Source organism: Rhinopithecus roxellana, chromosome 22 (assembly GCF_007565055.1).
Source record: "Rhinopithecus roxellana isolate Shanxi Qingling chromosome 22, ASM756505v1, whole genome shotgun sequence".
NCBI lineage: Eukaryota > Metazoa > Chordata > Mammalia > Primates > Cercopithecidae > Rhinopithecus > Rhinopithecus roxellana.
This window is the reverse complement of record NC_044570.1, coordinates 7,985,778-7,994,254: the sequence shown is the minus strand read 5'-3', so window position 1 is coordinate 7,994,254 and position 8,477 is coordinate 7,985,778. Positions and strand designations below refer to the sequence as shown.

General features: G+C 40.0%; 1 pseudogene across 1 annotated transcript; it reads left to right on the top strand.

Annotated features, from left to right (window-relative positions):
- The first annotated feature begins 6,120 nt into the window (after window positions 1-6,120).
- Window positions 6,121-6,734, top strand: LOC104667025 (annotated as a pseudogene). The gene has a single exon (XR_004055808.1). The product of XR_004055808.1 is annotated as a ragulator complex protein LAMTOR4 pseudogene (transcript).
- Window positions 6,735-8,477: the final 1,743 nt, after the last annotated feature.

Sequence of the window (8,477 nt, the reverse complement as noted above, 5' to 3'; positions counted from 1 at the left end):
ACATCTTTTTTATTTCTGATTTTATTCAGTCTCCTCTCTTCTTAGTCTCATAAGGTTTTGTCAATTTATCTTTAAAGATAATTATTTCATTAATATTTTGTGTTTTCTCAATTTTATTTATATATGCTGTGATGTTTATTAATTTCTTCTCTTCTACTTGGGTTCGATTTGTTCTTGCTTTCCTAGATCCTTGACGTGAACAATTAGGTTGTTATTTTGATGTCTTTTTACTTTTTCAATATTGTTGGTCATTGCTATAAACTTCCCATGTAGTACAGTTTAGTACTGTTTTTCTATACACAGAATTTGGTGTGTTGTATGTAGTTCCATGTTCCTTTGCTTCAAAAAAATTAAATTTCTTCACTGTCTTTTGACTTCAATAAAAGAAAAAAGAAATAAACATTTCCTTAATTTCTATATTGACAAACAGGTCATTCAGGAACATAGTGTTTAGCTTCCATGTATTTGTGTGTTTCCCAAGATTCTTCTTGTTACTGATTTCTAGGGATATTTCACTGTGGTCAGACAAGATACCTGATATTATTTTTATTTTTTTCAGTTTTTTCAGACTTGTTAAGTGGCCTAAGATATAATCTCTTCTGCAGAATATTTCACATGCTGAAAAAGTTTTGTGCAGCCATTGGATAAAATGTTCTGTAAATGTCATTTAAGCCTATTATGTCTAGTACATTGTTTAACCTTGATATTTCTTTGTTGATTTTCTGTCTGAATCCATCATTACTGAGAATGGATTCATAGTCACCTACTATTATTATCTGCATTCTGTCTCTCCCTTGAGATCCATTATTCGCTTTATATACTTGGAAGCTCTGGTGTTGGGTGCAGATGTATGTATAACTGTTATATCCTCTTGCTGAATCATTATATAGTGACCTTTTTTGTTTCTTTTTATGTTTGATTAGTAATTTATTTAATCTGACATAATCGTAACTACTTCTACTCACTTTTGCTTTCCATTTGCATGGAATATTTTCTTCCACTTGTTTGTTTTCAGTCTCTGTGTCTCTAGAGGTAAAGTGGGTTTCTTGTAGGTAGCATAGAATTGGATCTCATTTCTGAATCCATTCAGCCACTCCATGCCTTTTAACTGGTCAATTGATTCCAATTACATCCACTGTTATGAAGGATTTACACTGGGTTTGGTGAAGCTGCAGTGCATCATGATTTTGTCACTGCCCTCTGCTGGGTGACAGAAGAAGATCCCGTCTCAAAAAAATAAATTTTTAAAAAAAACACTTACTACTGCCATTTTGTGGCAAGTTTTCATATTATTTTTAAACTGTTTTCCCTTTCTCACTTTCTTTGTGGTTAAGTGATTGTCTCTGGTACTACAGCTTAATTCATTGCTTTTCAGATTGTCTCTTATAGGTGTTTGCATTGTGGTTACCATAAGGCTTACAAAAAAAAAAAAACTTGTAAGTAATTTTAAGTGAAGACGACTAATTTTAGATTATACAGAAACAAAGGCATAAAGAAAAAGCCTGCACTTTAATTCAATCACCTCTACATTTTCAGGTTTTTTGTATCAATTTATATATTTTTATATTACCAATCTCAACATGTTGTCATAGCTATCAATATTTGGACTTCCTACTACAGTTACAAGTGAATTGCATATTACAATTGCATTTCTCGGTTTGTCTGTGAACTAAATTTAACCAGTGGCTTTTATACAGTCAAATTCTTTCTTTTTGCATGGTGCTTTATTATTTCACAGGTACCCTGGCCAAAGAAGAAGAGTTATTTTTAGCATGTCTTGTAAAGTAGTTCTGATGGTACTGAATTCTCTTATTTGTCACTCTGAAAAAGAATTTCTCTCTCCTTCATATTTAAAGACTAGCTTTTTGAACACAGTATTCTTGGATGGTATGGGTGTGTGTGTGTGTGTGTGTGTGTATTTACCCCTGTTTTTAGCACTTTGAAAATACTGTCTGCTCTCTCCTGGCCTGTATGGCCTCTGTTGAGAAGTCTGTTCCCAGAAGATACTTAGCGCCTTAATATGTTATTTGCTTTTCTCTTGCTGCTTTTAGGGTCCCCTCTTTGTCTTTGATCTTTTAGAGTTTTATTGTTATATTCCTTGGGGTAGACTTCTTTGAATTGAATCTGTTTGTTGTTCTCTGAACTTCCTGTACATGAATACATCTTGCTAAATTTTGGAAACTTTTTTGTTATTATTTATTTCAATAAGTCCCCTAACCCTTGCTGTTGCTCAACTCTTTCATGAATGCCAATAATTCTGAAGTTTGTTTTTTCTTTGAGGTAATTTTCTATTCCTTTTTTTTTTTTTTTTTTAATTTTCCTTTGTGTTTTCAAATAGCCTGTTTACAAGCTCACTAATTCCTTATTCTCCTGAATCCATCCTGCTGTTAAGAACCTCTAACAAATTTTTCAGTTTATCAAAAGTATTTATTTGTTTCAAGATTTGTATGCTTTTTAAGTTATATATTTGAATGTCTGTTAAATTTCTCTGATACGTTTTTGATGGCTTTTCTGTATTGTGTTGAAGATCACTGAGTTTCCTTAAATTTCTACTTTGAATTATTGGTTAGAGAGCTCACATATTGACATCTTGTTAGAGTTAGTCACTTTTTTCTTGTTTTGTCTGTTTGGAAAGGTCATCGTTTCCTCTTTGCTGTTGCCTCTTATGCATGTCTTTGCATTGAAGGATAGGTTATGTATTGCAGCCTTACCTGTCTGGCTTGTTTTGCTTTTTATTGGATATATTTCCTTAAATTCTTTACTGCTAAGTTACTGCCTCTTTTTAACTCTAGTTTGTGTCTTAAGCCCAGGTTTGCTTTGGGTGTATTAAATAATTCCAGTACTGCCCAATTTGAATGAGGGAGGTTCCAAAGGGGATATCCCAGCAGAGTGGGAATGCTACCTAGGCATTTTTGGCCAGGGTACCTATGAAATGCACTTCCTGCATCACAGTGCTCCTGACAAACCACTCTGATTTATTTTTAAAGTATTTTCTGATTTCTCTTTTGATTTTTTTCTCATAATGTCAAGACAAAATTGTAGGATGTTATTGAACTATGCTTCTGCAGTAGGTCCCAAAAGACCAGACTAAAAATTAAACTGGGGTCACACATGCTAATGTTCCACATCCCCAAATGTGAATTAAATTGTCTGACCTTACAACAAATAAAAAGAGAAATGACAGTAAATTTTGGCCAAGTTACAGAGCACATTTTTCCAGGGATAGTGATGGTAATATCACTGCTCCTCTTTGTTTCTGCCTATCTTCATGGATATGTCTCGCTTGTCTTTCACTTTTCTGTGGTCCTTGCATCTGTCTTGTCCTCACATGAGTTCTGGGATGTTCCTGATGATCATCTTGGTGCTGTACGTCTGTAAGCCAACTCGATTGTACACCACTGTTTTCGAGCTAGACACTGAAAATGTAAAACTGGCTTGTTTGGGAAATTGACTGTTGGGACCTACTGCAGAAGCACAGTTCAATAACATCCTACAATTTTGGCTTGACATTATCAGAAAAAAATCAAAAGGGAAATCAGAAAATACTTTAAAAATAAATGAAAAAAATTGACATACCAAAACGTACAAAATGCAACTAAAACATGACTTAGAGAAAAAGGCCGTAAATGCCTACATTAAATGAGAAGACTTCAAATCAATAACCTAACCTTCTATCTAGTGACACTGCAAAAAGAAAAGTAAAACCAAACCACAAACAAGTATAAGATAGAAAATAATAAAGATTAGTGTGGACTCAGCGAAATTGAGAATAGGAAAATAGAGACAATCAATAAAACAAAATGCTGGCTGTATAAAAACAACAAAATTGACAAATTTTACATGAAACATTTCATATTACTAGTGAGAAACAGGACTAGCTGGATTTCCTAGTTTGCCAACTAAGAATTCCTAAGCCTATCTGGGGAAGGTGACTGCACCCACCTATAAACACGGTGCTTGTAACTCAGCTCACACCCAACCAATCAGATTGTAAAGAGAGCTCACTAAAATACCAATTAGGCTAAAAGCAGGAAGTAAAGAAACAGTCAAATCATCTATCACCTGAGAGTACAGTGGTAGGGACAATGATCGGGATATAAACCCAGGCATTCGAGCCGAACAAGGCAACCCCTTTGGGTCCCCTCCAATTGTATGGGAGCTCTGTTTTCACTCTATTAAATCTTGCAACTGCACACTCTTCTGGTGTGTGTTTGTCCAGCACCAGCTGAGCTTTCACTCGCTGTCCACCACTGCTGATCGCTGTCATCACAGACCTGCTGACTTCCATCCCTCCAGATCCCGCAGGGTGTCCACTGTGCTTCTGATCCAGCGAGGCACCCATTGCCACTCCCAATCGGGCTAGAGGCTTTTCTTTGTTCCTGAGCCACTAAGTACCCAAGTTCGTCCTAACTGAGCTGAACACTTGTTGCTGGGTTCCATGGTTCTCTTCTGTGACCCATGGCTTCTAACAGAGCTATAACATTCACCACCTGCCCCAAAGTTCCATTCCTTGGAATCCGTGAGGCCAAGAACCCCAGGTCAGAGAACAAAAGGCTTGCTGCCATCTTGGGAGCAGCCAGCCACCATCTTGGTAGCTCTAAAAACAAAGAACCGCCAGTAACATTAAAATCAGAAATATCAGAAGGGACACTACTATCAACCCTAAAGAAACAACAAATTAGAAAATGAAACAAATACCTTGAAAGACACAAATGATTGGAATAAAATTAAGAGAAACTAATCTGAATGCATTAATAACCAATTATTCAATTTTCTGAACACCAACTATTGTCCAACCGTTCAATTCATATCTGTGTCTATCTCTCTCTCTCTCTTTTTTTTTAAACTCCTGGAACTACCCACTGTGAACTCTCAATTATTTCCAGCACTAAATAACTGGAGTTTCAGAAGACTCCACAGATTTAAATAGAGTTATGCCTACTTCACATATGAGTTCTTAGTCCCAAGAAATCTGTACTTCTGACACACTGGCTACATATTAGTTTGCCATAATTCTCTCCTCAAGTGCAATAATTCCCTAGAATGACTAAAAGAGAAGCCAGAAAAATACCCATGTTTGCTGCCTTATTACAAAAGACACACTCGACTTTCATGCCCAGTCTTGGCATGCTATTGTGAGCTTACAAGTGTTTCCAACTTGGTGTCAGTGACTCCATCTTAGGCTACCAATGCCATATTGAACTGCCTCCAAACACTGAAAAACAGAAAGGAGCGCTGAAACACACTTCTTTCACAACAACCATGTTTTCAACCATATACAATATAAAGAAACCGGTCATAATACTGACAAACATTCTGTATGTGCTTTGGATTAACACAACTGCACTACTCTACTAATGATTACAGACTTAACTGTTAAATCCACCAATAAAATAATGAGACAATTTACATAATCTAAATAAGTTTCTTTAAAAGGTAAGCCCCCACACCCTCTCAGGTGGTATAGTCTCTAACTGCTACCCAGGTTGCAACATCCATTTCAGAGTAAATGCTTATTTGTGTTTGATTAGTTGATTCTGCCTTTCTTCTTAGGGTTCACTGTTGGTGTCAGGAGCATGGATGCAAAGTGACTTTATCCTTTATGGTTCCAGGAGTCTTCGTCATCCATGAGGTACCTACTAAAACCTTGTTGCACTTTGGGATCTTAGTGTCCTTTGGTACCAGGAGTGATAAGCTCTCTTGCATGCCAAACAACTTTCATACTGATTGAGATCTCTTTTTTGTTCAGGATTTGTTGGTATCCTTGTCAGTCTTTTTGCTTGTTTCCATTTTAAGTTGAGACAAGGAAAGGATAAAAGCCTTTGTTTTAAGCAAACTGAAAGTTCCTCTCTCTCCAGCGGGAATCTAGGTTGTTATAGGTTTAGGTGTTACAGGTTTTTATCTAAGTTATGTGTTTTTATCTAAAAGGTTCTGTTTGACTAACAATAGTTTGCAGTTGCAGTAGTCCCTTTGGAGCTCGTTTGGCCTTTTCAAACTATTTTTTGAAGACAACACCTTAAAAACAAAAAGGGTTGCACCTCTCAGAATGCGAATGAGTAAGAGGTATGAAGGTGTAATTTAATTAGCATTCAGAAGCCTTAAAAAGTCCACTAGACCTATCTGGTAGGGAGCTCCACCAGCACCGAAGACTGCGATGACTTCTGCACTGATCCAGGGGCTGGAGCGAATCCCAGACCAGCTCGGCTACCTGGTACTGAGTGAAGGTGCAGTGCTGGCGTCATCTGGGGACCTGGAGAATGACGAGCAAGCAGCCAGTGCCATCTCTGAGCTGGTCAGCACGGCCTGCGGTTTCCGGCTGCACCACGGCATGAATGTGCCCTTCAAGCGCCTGTCTCGTGTGTCTCTCCTCCAGTGGTCTTTGGAGAACACACTCTGCTGGTGACGGTGTCAGGACAGAGGGTGTTTGTGGTGAAGCGGCAGAACCGAGGTAGGGAGCCCACTGATGTCTGAGCCTGCCGGAGGGCGAGGGTGGGAGAAGTGGATTGGGTCCTGGGCTTCTGTGATGAGGCAGGCACAGCCGTCGGTCTTGGCTTGCTGCTAGAACTAGGGCCTTCTGCTCGCCCACCTCCCACCCCTACCTGGATGGGCCGAGGCTTGGGGACTGTGAGCTGTGTTAAGGAGAACAAGGGCAAGGAGACCTCCCTTTGTGCTCCCTCCTTCCCTCCCTAATAAACATGAGCCTGATGTTCTCCAAAAAAAAAAAAAAAAAAAAAGTTCACTAAATCAAATATACCTTCTCTGCAAGACAATGTATCTCTAACCTTCTAGAGTAAAGAAAAGAAAGAAAGAAAACAAATTAGAATAAAAATTTAGGCCATGGGTGGTTCGTACATGTAATCGCAGTGCTTTGGGAGGCAGAGTTGGAAGAATTGTCTGAGGCCAAGAGATCAAGACCAGTATGCGTAAGAGAGTGAGACTTCATCTCCACAAAAGAATAAAAATATTGCCGGGAGCGGTGGCTCAAGCCTGTAATCCCAGCACTTTGGGAGGCCAAGACGGGCGGATTAGGGGGTCAGGAGATCGAGACCATCCTGGCTAACACGGTGAAAACCCGTCTCTACTAAAAAATACAAAAAACTAGCTGGGCGAGGTGGTGGGCGCCTGTAGTCCCAGCTACTCGGGAGGCTGAGGCGGGAGACTGGCATAAACCCGGGAGGTGGAGCTTGCAGTGGGCTGAGATCCAGCCACTGTACTCCAGCCTGGGCGACAGAGCGAGACTCCGTCTCAAAAAAAAAAAAAAAAAAAAAGAATAAAAACATTAGCTAGAATAAAAACATTGGCTAGGCATGGTGGCATGTACCTATAGTCCTAGCTATTTGTGAAGCTAAGACAAGAGAATCTCTTGAGCCCAGGAGTTGCAGGCTGCAGTGAGCCATGACTACACCACTGCACTCCAGCCTGGGTGACACAGTAAGACCTTATCTCTTTAAAAAATGGAAAAATAAAGTAAAAATCTTAACAGGATTGTCCATCTCCAACATTTGTAAGTTCTAAAATTACAATTCTCTCTCCTTTACAATCACGGGAAACAGCTGAACCTAACCTTGCTCTGCAAGCCCCTAAACAGGTAACCTCTGCATAAGCCTTTCCTATCCTTCCTCCAGTTCCTACATACTCATTTCAACACCACTCATAATAAACAGAATCTATTAGTGGCTTCTTACACTCTCTGGTCCCACTGAGTTGCATGCAATAGCCAAAAAGTTTGCCAAGGTGACTGCCTCCTAAAAACTACAAAAATCAGTTGTAGCTCATGCCTATAATCCCAGCACTTTAGGAGGCTGAGGTGGGCAGATCACCTGAGGTCAGGAGTTCAAGACCAGCCTGGCCAACATGGTGAAACCCCATCTCTACTAAAAATACAAAATTAGCCTTGCATGGTGGTGCATGCCTATAATTCCAGCTACTTGGGAGGCTGAGGCAGGAGAACTGCTTGACCCTGGGAAGCGGAGGTTGCAGTCAGCCAAGATTGCGCCATTGCACTCCAGCCTGGGCAAGAAAAGCGAAATTTTTCGAAGAAAAAAAAAATTACCTAGGCATGGTAGCACACCTGCCTGCAGGTCCAGTTAGTTAGGAGGCTGAATGTGGGCAGATTGCTTGAGCCCAGGAGGTTGAGGCTGCAGCGAGCCATGATGGCACCACTACATTTCAGCCTGGGCAACGGAGTGAGATCACGTCAAGAAAAATAAGGAGGAGACCGGGCGTGGTGGCTCATGCCTGTAATCCCAGTATTTTGGGAGGCCGAGGCAGGCGGATCATGAGGTCAGGAGATCGAGACCATCCTGGTTAACACAGTGAAACCCCATCTCTACTAAAAATACAAAAAATTAGCCAGGCATGGTGGCGGATGCCTGTAGTCCCAGCTACTCAGGAGGCTGAGGCACGAAAATGGCATGAACCCAGAAGGTGAAGCCGGCAGTGAGCCAAGATCGTGCCACTGCACCCTAGCCTGGGCA